Genomic DNA, 15,500 nt, shown 5'->3' with positions numbered 1-15,500 from the left:
TGGCAGTGACGGAAAGTCAGGCAGCCTGTCCTGTCCTGTCCTGTCCGTCCGTCTTTTTGTATCATGAATTGGAAAGACTGCAAGGGGGAGGGGAGGTGCTTGTGTCCAAAAGGAGGAGTTATTCAGATTCATTGCAGTGGGCGGCGGCTGCAAAAAGCACCATTCTTCTTGTTTTTGCTCTGCAAAACAGCCTTTTCAAGGGTTGGCTTGGGTGACAAAATGTCTTCTGTAGGCGTGGGTTTGTCTCCCTCTCCCTAAGATGTGTCCGGTATAGGCCAGGGTGCCACTCAAGGCCGTAACCAATTCGGGTTATAGCTTCTCGGCCTTTTGGCTAAGATCAAGTGTAGTTTCGGAGGACGCTACCTTGGTTGGTACTGGAAGATGCCTGGGATTGCACGTCTGCCGGCCTTGAGGAAGTGTGTGCGCCTTCTGGTGACACATAGCCCTCTTGTGCCTGGACGGTTCCCAGGCAACGGGAGGCGATCACCTTTGTTATTTTGAAGTCCTACTGATAAACAGAAAAAAAAAAAAATTAAATCTGTTCTTATCAGTTTAATATCTGATACGTCCCCTCTCTGGGGACCATATATTAAATGGATTTTTAGAACAAGGAGATGGAAAAAATCTTGCTCTGTCCACTCCACGCATTGACCTGGTATTGCAGTACCTCCAGGACCGGTGCACCCCTTCTTAACCCAGTTTCCAAAGGCAGAACTCAATTCACCTGATTCAAATGAGCCCCATTAGTGAATTGAAAGAAAGCAAAAACTTTATATGCACCTCAATTTGGCCAATTCACTTTTCACACTTTCACCCTTTTTTTTATCTTTCACACCACCTTACTTGCTTTATTGATGCAAAAAGCTGTGCCAAATAGCAAACTCATCTCCACTCAACTTGACCAACTCTGCTATGTCCCGTGCAGTATCTTATTCTCAGTCTTATCTAGATCATTTGCAATTGAATAGAATAGATCCCTTTTGGCTGCTTATGACTGTGTAAAATATGTAGTTTTACTGGGCTGGGATGAGAGAATCCATTGAAGCATGGTGTAGGGATTGTGGTTCCTGTGTGCTAAGAAGAGAGGCTGGCACCAGCCAGAAAGCCCCATTGCAGCCAATAATCACTTAATAACTTTTTCAACTTGTCATCATATGGGAGGCCTTCCATTCCTTGTAGTAGTCTAGTTGCCCACCTTTGAACTGACTCTAACTTCTGAATGTCCTTTTTAAAATGTGGAGCCCAAAACTGGTTCCCATATTCCAGATGTAGCCTTACAAGTGATTTATAGAGGTGTAACAATACGTTGGGATCACGGGATCTAATCTCCCTTTTTATACACCCTAAAATCTTGTCCCAAGCAGCATTCCATCAGCCTCTGGAAGGTTCCTGGCGCATTGCACAGCTCGAAGGGCATGCTTTTGAACTCGCAGAGACCCATAGGGGTGGCGAAGGCGGTCTTCTCCCGGTCTGCCTCAGCAACGGACACTTGCCAATAGTGACTAGTGAGATCAAGGGTAGAAAAATAATTTGCAGTTCTCAATGCAGCTAGCGATTCCTCAATACGGGGAGTGGTGCCGTCCTTCTTTTTTAACAGGATCAACAGAGCTGCCCAAAGGCTACAACTGTCACGGATAACCCCAGCCGCCTTCATGTTGCTCAACATGTCCTTGGTACACTGGCAATGTGAAGGTGGTATTGGCTTATAGCTCTCTTTGATGGGTGGGTGTGCACCTGTGGGGATGTGGTGTTGGACCCCTTTTATTCCCCCAAAATCTAGCGGGCTTCCCACCGGTAACCCGCTCCCCAGCTTGGATGGATGCTGAGGGAGCCCCTTTTGCCCGCAGGCTCTGGCCCTGGGAACTGTAGCCTTGGCGGTGACTGTGCTTCCCTCTATGGTGTGAGCTGTTGCCTTCAATCGGGTCTTGACTGCTGGGAAACCCTGGAGGTTCCTGTCGCTAACGGATTTGACCGGTTTTACGGCGACTCCTAGCCTGGTCGGGGTCCGTAGGCCCTGCCGGATGGTGCTGGCTTCTCTTCACTCCCCGATCTGGTACCGGCGGGCCACCGCCCATCCCCGGTCCGTACGGTTCACTCCAATCAGCCTCTCCTGCAGAAGGTCACCACCGTCTGCCAACCTTGCTGAGTGCCCGGGCCACACACCCGGACACGGTCAGTCTCCTCTCCTCTTCACTTCTCTAACTCCAAAACTGATCTCTAATCTGACTCCTTTTCCCGCCTCCAGGACTGTGAACTCCTCGGTGGGTGGGATCAACCGCCTGGCCCACCCCCTGGTGTGGACATCAGCCCCTGGAGGAAGGCAACTAGGATTTGTGTTTAGCTTCGGTGTGCCTAGCCGGAGTGTAGAGTGTGTTGGTGTAGTACCTGTGACGACCTGGCTTGTCCAGGGCGCCACATTCCCCTATAGTAAAATGCAGACCGTCCGCGGGCTGCCCGTCCATCACCGGTTTTATTTTCACAACTGAAAAAGAATAAAACGGTAAAACATGTAAAAGCATCATAAACATTTTACAACGGTACAGCTTCCGCTCTTCTCCCACCCAAACAACCTGGCCCTGATGCTGCCCCTAAGAAGCGGGCAGCACCCCTTGACCCCAGTCCAGCACCAAGTTGCCCGAGCGGGTTCTGTCTCTTTCAGGGGGCCCACGTCCAAGGGGACCCCTGAACCCCCGGAGGATCGCCACCGGTTACGGTAGTGGCGGGCCTAGGCCATCCCTTTCCTCCAGGCCCATCCTCCCAAATCAGCCTCTCCGGAGGCGGTAACGGTGTCAAGCCAACAAACATTTTTATTTACATTGCACTAAGTTTGTGGTTGCCCTGCAAGTTCTCGGGCTTGTCCGTAAGCAGTTCCTTACGCAATGGTTGCACAGTCCCTACGGGGACAACAGTTGCCGGCAACGGCCGGTTTAATCACGGTTCAATCAGGTAAACTTCTTTGGTTGATCATCTTTACTTATCATTTAAAACTTTCAAACTGGTACACTCAACACATAAAGCCCCCCCCTTTTAAAGAGTAGTTTCCCTGTACCTAAGTGGGGGTCTACCTAGGTTGGGGCGAGTGGACCTTCGGGGTCCGGTGTCAGTGGTGACAGGCAGTGGGGCAGAGGGAACAGTCAGTTCCTCCTCCCTGCTATCATGTGGGGCAGGCGGAGGCGTAGGGGAGCTGGGTACAGGTACATCCCTGGGCACTGGCTCGCGGTTAACCGTTTCCATCATTTCTTCATCCACGGGTTGTGGGAACAGTATCACTGGAAGGATCACCGCACCGTTCTGTGTAGGCCAGTCTGCTGGAAAATCACCCATCATGGTGTGGATTACCTCTTTTTCCTTCTCCACTGGACTGGGAACTGGAGCCTCATCCGCTACTCTCAATGCTGGTGGGCACTTCTTCAGGTGGTCTCGGGAAACCGTGGCCAAAGTCCCCCCCTGGTCACGGCTGATCTGGTAGGCCTTCCCATTCTCCCATCCTGTGGGCTGGACTACATACGGGGTTTTTTCCCATTGATCATCCAGCTTGTGGGCCCTTCTTTTCCGCTTCAGCACTACATCCCAAGGTTGGAAGGAACCGGCAGGCGCCTTCTTGTTGAAGCACTGCTCCTGTTGTCCCCGACTCCGGCACAAGTTCTTTTCAACATACTCCTGGACCTGTCGGTACTGTGTCCTCCGCCGAGTGTCCCATTCAGCTGTCGACAGGAGTGCTTCTGAAGCTTCCAAGCCCATTTCCAGATCCACTGGTAGCCGGCCGGGACGAGCTCTCATCAGGTATGCTGGAGTGCATTTCGTAGAGCTGGAAGGGATGTTGTTGTACATATCGACCAGGTCAGGTAGCTTCTCCAGCCACAGGTTCCGCTCTTCCAGTGGTAACGTCTTGAGGAGGCCCAGGACCAAGTGGTTCATCTTTTCACAAATGCCATTGGTTTGGGCGTGGTAAGGCGTGGTCCGGATTTTCTTGCAGCCGTACAACTGGCAGAATTCCTGGAATACCTCTGCTTCAAAGGCCGGACCCTGGTCGGTAAGCACCCTCTCCGGGTACCAATGCGGTCAACAGAAATAAGCCTGGAAAGCCTTAGCAGCGGTGCGGCCGGTTAAGTCCTTAACTGGGACAACCACCAGGAACCTCGAGTAGTGGTCTACGATGGTCAGAGCGTAGGTGTACCCACTTCGGCTGGGGGTGAGCTTTACATGGTCAAGGGCAACCAGCTCCAGCGGTTGGTGTGTAATGATCGGGTGTAGGGGTGCCTTCTGGCTGGCCTCGTCCTTCCTTCTCAATGCGCAAGGGCCACATTCTCGGCACCAGGCCTCCACAGATTCCCGCATTCCACTCCAATAGAACCGCTCTCTTAACAACATCTCTAGCTTCTTCCACCCGAAGTGCACTGCACCATCATGGTATGCTTGCAGGACGGTGGGCACGTTAGCCTGGGGAATCACCAGCTGGTGGATCTTCTCGTGAGTCTTTGGATTAATCAGCTCGCGATACAACTTCCCCTGGTGTAGGTATAGCCGGGTCCGTTCTTGCCACAGACGTTGGGCTTCGGCAGGGGCAGCAGGGTCTATCCCAGCAGAACCCTGTTCCACTAGAGTCTTGACCAGGCGGACAGCAGGTGCCTGGTCCTGAGCTTCCTGCCAGTCCTGTCGGGGCAGCGGATCCAGGTTCACCCGTTGTTGGTAGACGTGCACCTTCTCAGTGAATGGCCGGTGAAATGCAGGCAACTCGATCTCTTCGAGGTCATCATCCTCTGGCCCCTCTTCCGACAGGTGGGGCATCCGGGAGAGTGCATTGGCATTGACGTTGGTACGGCCGGCCCGGTACTTGATGGTGAAATCGTAGTTGGCTAACCTGGTCACCCACCGCTGCTCCAACGCGCCCAGCTTGGCCGTATCTAGATGGGTCAGCAGGTTATTGTCTGTGTACGCGGTGAACTTGGCTGCTGCCAGGTAATGGCGGAACCGCTCGGTGATAGCCCACACCAGTGCCAAGAGCTCAAGCTTGAAGGAGATGTAGTTCTCAGGGTTCCTCTCAGTCGGTCGGAGTTTTCGGCTAGCATAAGCTATTACCTTTTCCCTTCTGTCTTGGACCTGGGATAGAACAGCCCCCAAGCCCACATTGCTGGCGTCGGTGTAGAGGATGAATGGGCGGCTGTAGTCAGGGTACGCTAGGATTTCCTCTCCGGTCAGGGCTGTTCTCAGCTGGCGGAAGGATTCCTCATGCTTTTCTTCCCACACCAATGGGGCTACTAGGGATCTACCACCCTTGGTCTGTCCTACGAGGAGGTCTTGCATGGGGGCAGCCATCTTTGTGTACCCCTTAATGAAGCGACGGTAATATCCCACCAGGCCCAGAAACTGCCTCACTTCCCTCACTGTGGTCGGTCTCGGCCAGTCATCATAGTATCATAGTTTTAAGGTTGAAGGGAGACTCTAAGTCCATCTAGTTCAACCCGTAGCCTAACATGTTGATCCAGAGGAAGGCAAAAAACCCCAATGTGGCAAACAAGTTCCAATGGGGAAAAAATTTCCTTCCTGACTCCACATCCAGCAATCAGACTAGTTCCCTGGATCAATACCCTGTCATAAAATCTAATATACATAACTGGTTATATTAAATTTTTCAAGAAAGGCATCCAGGCTCTGCTTAAATGTTAGTAGTGAATCACTCATTACAACATCATGCGGCAGAGAATTCCATAGTCTCACTGCTCGTACAGTAAAGAATCCTCGTCTGTGATTATGATTAAACCTTCTTTCCTCAAGACGTAGCGGATGCCCCCGTGTTCCAGTCGCAGGCCTAGGTGTAAATAGATCTTTGGAAAGGTCTCTGTACTGTCCCCTCATATATTTATACATTGTGATTAGATCTCCCCTAAGCCTTCGTTTTTCCAGACTAAATAACCCCAAGTTTAATAACCTGTCTTCGTATTGCATCCCCCCCATTCCTCTAATAATCTTGGTCGCTCTTCTCTGCACCCTCTCCAGTTCAGCTATGTCCTTCTTATATATCGGTGACCAGAATTGTACACAGTATTCTACGTGCGGTCGCACTAGTGACTTGTACAGAGGTAGAACTATATTTTTTTCATGAACACTTATACCTCTTTTAATACATCCCATTATTTTATTAGCCCTGGCAGCAGCTGCCTGACACTGTCCACTAAAGTGAAGTTTACCATCCACCCATACACCCAAGTCTTTTTCTGTGTCTGTTTTACCCAGTGTTCTACAATTAAGTACATAATCATAAATGTTATTTCCTCTACCCAAGTGCATGACCTTACATTTATCTACATTAAACTTCAATTGCCACTTCTCAGCCCAATCCTCCAATTTACATAAATCTCCCTGTAATATAAAATTATCCTCCTCTGTATTGATTACCCTGCAGAGTTTAGTATCATCTGCAAATATTGAAATTCTACTCCGCATGCCCCCAACAAGGTCATTTATAAATATGTTGAAAAGAAGCGGGCCCAATACTGACCCCTGTGGTACCCCACTATGAACTGAGACCCAGTCCGAGTACGTACCATTAATAACCACCCTTTGTTTCCTATCACTGAGCCAGTTTTTAACCCAGTTACACATATTTTCCCCTATCCCCATTATTCTCATTTTATGTACCTTTTATGTACCTTATGTAGTCTTGGATGGCGGTAATCTTCTCGGGGTTGGGGGCGACACCTTCCGCACCAACCACATGTCCTAGGTACTGCACTCTGGGTTTCAGCAGATGACACTTTGAGGGCTTCAACGTCATCCCATACTTGGCAAGGGACGCGAACACCTCGGCTAGGTGCTCCAGGTGGGCTTCATACGTCTGTGAGTACACAATCACATCATCCAAGTACAGCAAAACGGTCCCATAGGCAGTCTTCTCTCGGTCTTCCGGTGCCACGGCCACCTGCCAGTACCCGCTGGTGAGGTCAAGGGTGGAGAAGTAGTTAGCGGTTCTCAGCGAGGCCAGGGACTCTTTGATGTGGGGCAGAGGGTAAGCATCCTTATGCGTTATCTGGTTAATCTTCCGGTAATCCACACACATCCGCATGGTGCCATCCTTCTTCTTAACCAGCACCAACGGAGCGGCCCAGGGACTACAGCTGTCCCTAATAACCCCTGCCTCCTTCATGTTCCTCAACATGTCTTTGGCGCATTGGTAGTGCGCAGGGGGAATAGGCCTGTATCTCTCTTTAATAGAGGAGTGTGTACCGGTAGGGATGTGGTGTTGAACCCCTTTAATCTGCCCAAAATCTAGAGGGTGCTTGCTAAAAACCCGCTCATACTCCTGTACCACCCGGTATACCCCTTCCTTGTGGTGTATGGGGGTATCATCAGTGCCGACATGTATCTCTCGATACCACTCGCCTAACTCCCCCAGGGATGAGTGGGAACCGGCAGCAGGCGGTGTGACCGGGGGAACGGCTTCATGGATCGTGTGGGGATCTAGAGTGAGCAATTTGGCAAGGGTAGCGTACCGGGTGGTGCATGAATGCACACATATTGGTTTTATAATCTTATTGTATTACTTTATATTCTTATTTCACTTGTGCATATCTCCACCATAATCCTGGCTAAGAAATATAGCTTTTTTTGGGGTACACAGGTAGTAAGGTCTTCTTTCTATTTCTTTAGGGGTGATATAGCCTGGTGGAACTCTAGACCTCTAACATTATATATGCACCCTTTTTCTTTATGGTTCTTGGACACCTTATAACATTCTTCCATACATATATATCTTTCTCATAAATTATAAATAATTAGGCATTTTTATATATTTTATTTACATTTTCATAAATAACTTTTTACAAAGCATGGGGGACATTCTCACATACATATAATTTTCATGTACGCATTCTGAAAATTTACGCATAAACCGTACACACTCCTTTTTGTAACAATTTCTATAACTCATTCGCTGAACTCTCATCCCGGATATTCATTCTTACACCGAATTTCCTGTTATAACACAACATTCATGATTTTTATTCAATTTATTTTTATTTTTTAGGTTCATTAGTAGTGATGAGCGAGTACTAAAAAGCTCGGGTGCTCGAAGCTCGGGCCGAGCCTCCCAAGATACTCGTGTACTCGGCCCGAGCACCGAGCCCAATGTTATCCTATGGGAGACCCGAGTATTTTTGTGAAATGACCACCGGCAGCATGTAGAAACCCTAAAAATGGCACAAAAGTCTCCGAAGAGTGCTCAAATGACATGGCAACAGCATGGGGAAGACCCCTTGAAGCATTTATCACTCAAAAGTCACAGCTGTGAATAATTTTGTCCGCGTTTTACGCCATTTTTACGGACTCACCAGAAAACCTTCCAAAATGACACCAAAATGATTTTTCATAGCGGAAATGTTAAGGGCACATACCCAATAGTGAGATAGAGCTAATGTATGTTACTTTTTGAGATCAATACATGAAAGATTTTACGTAAAACATTGTGTGGCACTCCGATGTCCCTGAGAAGAGACGTACATAAAGGCCTCTGAGTCTAATGTGCCCATTTTGAGGAACTGAGTCTTTGTAGTATTTTCCTTTGCCAGGGCAGTCCAAAATTGTGAGGTTCACCAATGCCCCTGCATGCAGACGTGCATGATGGCCTGTAAACCTGAAGTGCCCATTGTAAGGAAGTGGGTCTATTGTAGTATAGCCCTTAGGCAGGGCAGCCAAAAATTGGGAGGCTCCACGTTGTCCCTGGATAGAGACGTGCATGAGGGCCTCAAAACATTAAGTGTCCAGTGTCAGGAAGTGGGTGTATTATAGTATAGCCCTTAGGCAGGGCAGCCAAAAATTGGGAGGCTCCACGTTGTCCCTGGATAGAGACGTGCATGAGGGCCTGTAAACCTGAAGTGCCCATTGGAAGGAAGTGGGTCTTTTGTAGTATAGCCCTTTGGCAGGGCAGCCAAAAATTGGGAGGCTCCACGTTGTCCCTGGATAGAGACGTGCATGAGGGCTTGTAAACCTGAAGTGCCCATTGGAAGGAAGTGGGTCTTTTGTAGTATAGCCCTTTGGCAGGGCAGCCAAAAATTGGGAGGCTCCACGTTGTCCCTGGATAGAGACATGCATGAGGGCCTCAAAACATTAAGTGTCCATTGTCAGGAAGTGGGTGTATTATAGTATAGCCCTTAGGCAGGGCAGCCAAAAATTGGGAGGCTCCACGTTGTCCCTGGATAGAGACGTGCATGAGGGCCTGTAAACCTGAAGTGCCCATTGGAAGGAAGTGGGTCTTTTGTAGTATAGCCCTTTGGCAGGGCAGCCAAAAATTGGGAGGCTCCACGTTGTCCCTGGATAGAGACGTGCATGAGGGCCTCAAAACATTAAGTGTCCATTGTCAGGAAGTGGGTGTATTATAGTATAGCCCTTTGGCAGGGCAGCCAAAAATTGGGAGGCTCCACGTTGTCCCTAGATAGAGACGTGCATGAGGGCCTCAAAACATTAAGTGTCCATTGTCAGGAAGTGGGTGTATTATAGTATAGCCCTTAGGCAGGGCAGCCAAAAATTGGGAGGCTCCACGTTGTCCCTGGATAGAGACGTGCATGAGGGCCTCAAAACATTAAGTGTCCATTGTCAGGAAGTGGGTCTTTTGTAGTATAGCCCTTTGGCAGGGCAGCCAAAAATTGGGAGGCTCCACGTTGTCCCTGGATAGAGACGTGCATGAGGGCCTCAAAACATTAAGTGTCCATTGTCAGGAAGTGGGTCTTTTGTAGTATAGCCCTTTGGCAGGGCAGCCAAAAATTGGGAGGCTCCACGTTGTCCCTGGATAGAGACGTGCATGAGGGCCTCAAAACATTAAGTGTCCATTGTCAGGAAGTGGGTGTATTATAGTATAGCCCTTTGGCAGGGCAGCCAAAAATTGGGAGGCTCCACGTTGTCCCTGCATAGAGACGTGCATGAGGGCCTCAAAACATTGTTCCCATTGCAAAGGAGCGGGTCTCCTGTCGTTGTAATGTCCATTCTGCAAAGAATGGGCGAAAAAATTTACCACTGGGGGTATACCTGAAACAAAGGCCTAACTCTTGTAACGGTCATCATGGTGGCGCATGAGGAGAAGGAGGAGCAGTCCAGCGATTATCCAAAGTCCAGAAGTGTGTACCCATGGGTGACTGGAGGTACATGGCAAATTCCCGTTACAAACTTTAAATTCCGCTCTCATTTGCTGGTGGTGTGGTGAAGTCTGGCCCAATCCAACCCTTGTTCATCTTGATCAGAGTCAGCCTGTCAGCATTTTCAGTTGACAGGCGGGTGCGTTTATCTGTAATGATTCCACCTGCGGCACTAAAAACACGCTCTGACAAAACGCTAGCGGCAGGGCAGGCCAGGACTTCCAAGGCGTAGAGAGCCAATTCATGCCACGTGTCCACCTTGGATACCCAATAATTGTAAGGCACAGAGGAATGTCGGAGTACAGTTGTTCGATCTGCAAGGTACTCCTTGAGCATCTGGGCAAACTTAGGATTTCTTGTGGCACTACCCCGCACCTCAGGGGCTGTGGTACGTGAGGGGCTGAGAAAACTGTCCCACATCTTAAAGACTGTTCCCCTACCTCTGGCGGATTGGACTTGTGCCTCTCTCGGCTGTACGCCTTGGTTGTCCACTGATTCCTGACCTATGCCGCTAGCGTTTTGTGAGGGGAATGCTTTGCCTACTTCCGTGACTATGGCCTTCCGGAACTGCTGCATTTTGGTTGACCTCTCCGCCTCGGGAATAAGAGACATAAAGTTCTCCTTGTAGCGTGGGTCTAACAGTGTTACCAACCAGTAATGATTGTCGGCCAAGATGTTCTTAACGCGAGGGTCACGAGACAGGCAGCTTACCATAAAGTCAGCCATGTGCGCCAGACTCTTAACAGCCAGGACTTCAGTAGCCTGACCAACACGTTGACTGAACATGCTGTCCTCCTCCTCCTCCTCCTCCTCCTCCTCATCTACCCTGTCCTCTGGCCAGCCACGCTGAACCGAGGATATGACTGGTGTGCATGTCATATCCTCAATTTGGCCGGAGATTTGCTCCATGTCTTCATCCTCCTCCTCGTCATAGTCCTCCACTGCACGTTGTGATGAGACGAGGCTGGGCTGTGTGTTATCACCCACACCCACTACTGTTTCTTGCTGCAACTCATCGCGCTCCGCCTGCAATGCATCATGTTTGGTTTTGAGCAGAGACCGTTTTAGAAGGCAGAGTAGCGGTATGGTGACGCTAATAATGGCGTCATCACCACTCACCATCTTGGTGGAGTCCTCAAAGTTTTGGAGGATGGTACATAGGTCGGACATCCATCTCCACTCCTCAGGTGTTATGTGTGGAGTTTGACCCATTTCCCGACGGCTTAGGTGATGCAGGTACTCAACAACTGCCCTCTTCTGCTCACATATCCTGACCAACATGTGCAGAGTTGAATTCCAACGCGTGGGGACATCACACACCAGTCTGTGAGCCGGAAGATGCAAACTGCGCTGAAAGCCGGCAAGGCCGGCTGAAGCAGTAGGTGACTTTCGAAAATGTGCAGACAGGCGACGAACTTTTACCAGCAGATCAGACAGCTCTGGGTATGACTTTAGAAACCGCTGAACCACGAGGTTGAGCACATGGGCCACGCATGGAACATGTGTCAGCTGGCCTCGCCTCAAAGCCGCCACCAGGTTCCGGCCATTGTCACACACGACCTTTCCTGGCTTTAGGTTCAGAGGTGTGAGCCAGTGATCTGCCTGCTGTTTCAGAGCTGTCCACAGCTCTTCTGCATTGTGGGGTTTGTCACCTATGCGGATTAGCTTCAGCACAGCCTGTTGCCGCTTCGCCGAGGCAGTGCTGCAGTGCTTCCAGCTTGGGACTGGTGTGGAGGGTACAGTGGATGAGGATGCGCAGGAGGAGGAGGAGGCTGAAGAGCATGACATTCCGGAGCTGTAGAGTGTGGGTGAAACACTGACTGAGGTAGGGCCTGCAAACCTTGGTGTGGGAAGGACGTGTTCCGTCCCTCGCTCAGACTGGGTCCCAGCTTCCACAATATTAACCCAGTGTGCCGTCAACGAGATGTAGCGGCCTTGCCCACAAGCACTTGTCCACGTGTCTGTGGTTAGGTGGACTTTGGGTGAAACAGCGTTGTTCAGGGCACGTGTGATGTTTTGTGACACGTGGTTATGCAACGCGGGGACGGCACACCGGGAGAAATAGTGGCGGCTGGGGACCGAGTAACGTGGGACAGCTGCCGCCATCAGGTCGCGGAATGCTTCTGTCTCCACCAGCCTAAAAGGCAACATTTCCAGCGCAAGCAGTCGCGAAATGTTAGCATTTAGAACTGTGGCATGTGGGGTGTTGGCAGTGTATTTGCGCCTGCGTTCAAAGGTTTGCTGAATGGATAACTGAACGCTGCGCTGGGACAAGGACGTGCTTGATGATGGTGTTATTTCTGAGTAGGCAACTGCAGGTGCAGGACCGGAGGAGGCTTGTTCGCAGGCAGCATGGACAGGGGATTGGCTCGCATGCACAACCAGCGAAGACGTAGCAGTGACATTAGCAAGCACTGCTCCTCGACTCTGTTGTACTTCCCACAAAGTCGGGTGCTTGGCTGACATGTGCCTGATCATGCTGGTGGTGGTCAGGCTGCTAGTTTTGGTACCCCTGCTGATGCTGGCACGGCAGGTGTTGCAAATGGCCTTTTTAGAATCATCTGGATCCAACTTAAAAAACTGCCAGACTCGGGAAGACCTAACATTTGTACAGGCACCTTGTGTCGTGTTGTTGTTCCGGGGAACGGTTGCCTGACTTCTGCCTGGAGCCACCACCCTGCTTCTTACTGCCTGTTGGGATGCTACGCCTCCCTCCCCCTGTGCACTGTTGTCCTCGCTCTGCATATCCTCCTGCCAGGTTGGGTCAGTTACTGGATCATCCACCACGTCGTCTTCCTCTTCCGCACCCTGCTCCTCCTCCTGACTTCCTGACAATTGTGTCTCATCATCGTCCACCCCTTGTTGAGACACGTTGCCAACTTCGTGAGAACGTGGCTGCTCAAATATTTGGCCATCTGTACATACGATCTCCTCATGACCCACTTCAACATGAGCTGGCGAGAGGCCAGAATGTGCGAATGGAAACGTGAACAGCTCTTCCGAGTGTCCAAGTGTGGGATCATTAATGTCCGAGGACGTGTACTCAGCCTTGTGGTAGGAAGGAGGATCAGGTTCTGAAATGTGCGGTGCAGTATCACGGCTACTGACACTTGACCGTGTGGAAGACAGAGTGTTTGTGGTGGTGCCAATCTGACTGGAAGCATTATCCGCTATCCAACGAAAACACCCTGTTGACACTGGTCTTGGTTCAAGAGCGGTGTACTGCTGCGGTCCCCAAGAATTTGGGACAGGACGTGCGAGCGACTAGATGTGGCCCTTTGTTGTGGCAAAATTAGAGCTTGCCCACGACCTCGGCCTCTGCCTGCACCACCATCACGTCCACTTCCTTGTTCCTTGCCAACGCCCTTGCGCATTTTGCAATGCTGTGCTGACGTGTATTCACTAGACTTGGGCGTTATATCAAAGTTTGTGCAAATTGTGCACCTGTACGCTGCCACCGACAGGCACACACGTGCGGTTTTTAAATGCAAGCATGGACGCACTAAGAACCTAACAGGTTTTAGGAGCAAAAATTAATGACGAGAACTCTGACACTATCAGCCACTGCTGACTGACGTGTATTATACACTACACTTGTGCGTTATATAATAGTTTGGTAAAAACGCACACAAGTGCACCTGTACGCTGCCACCGACAGGCACACACGTGCGGTTTTTAAATGCAAGCACGGACGCACTAAGAACCTAACACAGGTTTTAGGAGCAAAAATTAATGACGAGAACTCTGACACTATCAGCCACTGCTGACTGACGTGTATTATACACTACACTTGTGCGTTATATAATAGTTTGGTAAAAACGCACACAAGTGCACCTGTACGCTGCCACCGACAGGCACACACGTGCGGTTTTTAAATGCAAGCACGGACGCACTAAGAACCTAACACAGGTTTTAGGAGCAAAAATTAATGACGAGAACTCTGACACTATCAGCCACTGCTGACTGACGTGTATTATACACTACACTTGTGCGTTATATAATAGTTTGGTAAAAACGCACACAAGTGCACCTGTACGCTGCCACCGACAGGCACACACGTGCGGTTTTTAAATGCAAGCACGGACGCACTAAGAACCTAACACAGGTTTTAGGAGCAAAAATTAATGACGAGAACTCTGACACTATCAGCCACTGCTGACTGACGTGTATTATACACTACACTTGTGCGTTATATAATAGTTTGGTAAAAACGCACACAAGTGCACCTGTACGCTGCCACCGACAGGCACACACGTGCGGTTTTTAAATGCAAGCACGGACGCACTAAGAACCTAACAGGTTTTAGGAGCGACAATTGCTGAGAAGTCTGACACTATCAGGACTGTTTTAGACTGTGTACACCAGCCCCAGATATGATGAAGGCTGGTATACGGTCACCGCTAGGAATGGCTATATACCCTGCCTGCCTGCCATCCTGCCTGTATACTGCTACAATAGTCCTGACAAGGACTCTTTTGGTCACTAGCCTGTATTCCAACCTGGCTATACCCTGCCTGTATACAGCAACAATAGTCCTGAGAAGGACTCTGCTACTGTACTCCGACCTGGCTATACCCTGCCTGCCTGTATACAACTAGAATAGTCCTGAGAAGGACTTTTGGTCACACTGTTTGCAGCCCTGCTACGGAAATAGCTATAAAGGGCCGCAAACCTTTCCCTGAAGCAGCGACCCTCTCCCTGCACTGACTGTCTGGATAGCTGTGAGCAGAGCACAGCGCGCCCGCCGGTATAAAGGCTCGGTCACGCTGTGCAGGCTGGCCAATCACTGCAATTCCACAACTAACAGGGCTGTGGCATTGCAGTGGTCTGCCAGCCAATCCCTGCATGAGGGCTGGCTCTCAAAAGAGCGCCAACATGCAGGGATGAAGACCACGAGTACAGCACGAGTATCGCGAGATTACTCGGTCCCCGTCGAGTAGACCGAGTACAGTGATACTCGTGCGAGTACCGAGTAGTAACAAGCATGCTCGCTCATCACTATTTATTAGTAAAATGGCTTACACTCCCCTTTTTTCCACTTTTTTCTTCACTACTTTTATAAAGAAATTTTTCCTTTCTTTATTCTTAATGCAATTTTATATAGCAACACCACCATTTTTTGCCACGAACATAATTTTTCTTGTCCGTCATCCCGTTCACCCTTACAGGGTTGTGGACAGATGCACTTGTCACTACACTTCTAAGACTCAATACAGGGTCTGGAGCTCAATGCTCCCTTTTTGTTTTTTTTTTCTTCTTTTTTTTCTTTTTTTCATTTTGTCCTTCTTCTTCTTCTTTTTCTGATTTTTGTCTCAAAAAGCTGATGAAATTTGAAACACTATACCCCAGTGATTTTATAAATGTTTCTCAATATAT

At 49.6% G+C, this 15,500-nt stretch overlaps 1 pseudogene; it reads left to right on the top strand.

Annotated features, from left to right (window-relative positions):
* Positions 1-482: 482 nt before the first annotated feature.
* On the top strand, positions 483-689 carry LOC142288342 (U2 spliceosomal RNA; annotated as a pseudogene).
* Positions 690-15,500: the final 14,811 nt, after the last annotated feature.

Source organism: Anomaloglossus baeobatrachus, unplaced genomic scaffold (genome assembly GCF_048569485.1).
Source record: "Anomaloglossus baeobatrachus isolate aAnoBae1 unplaced genomic scaffold, aAnoBae1.hap1 Scaffold_82, whole genome shotgun sequence".
Taxonomy (NCBI): domain Eukaryota; kingdom Metazoa; phylum Chordata; class Amphibia; order Anura; family Aromobatidae; genus Anomaloglossus; species Anomaloglossus baeobatrachus.
This window is presented reverse-complemented; position numbering and strand designations above follow the sequence as displayed.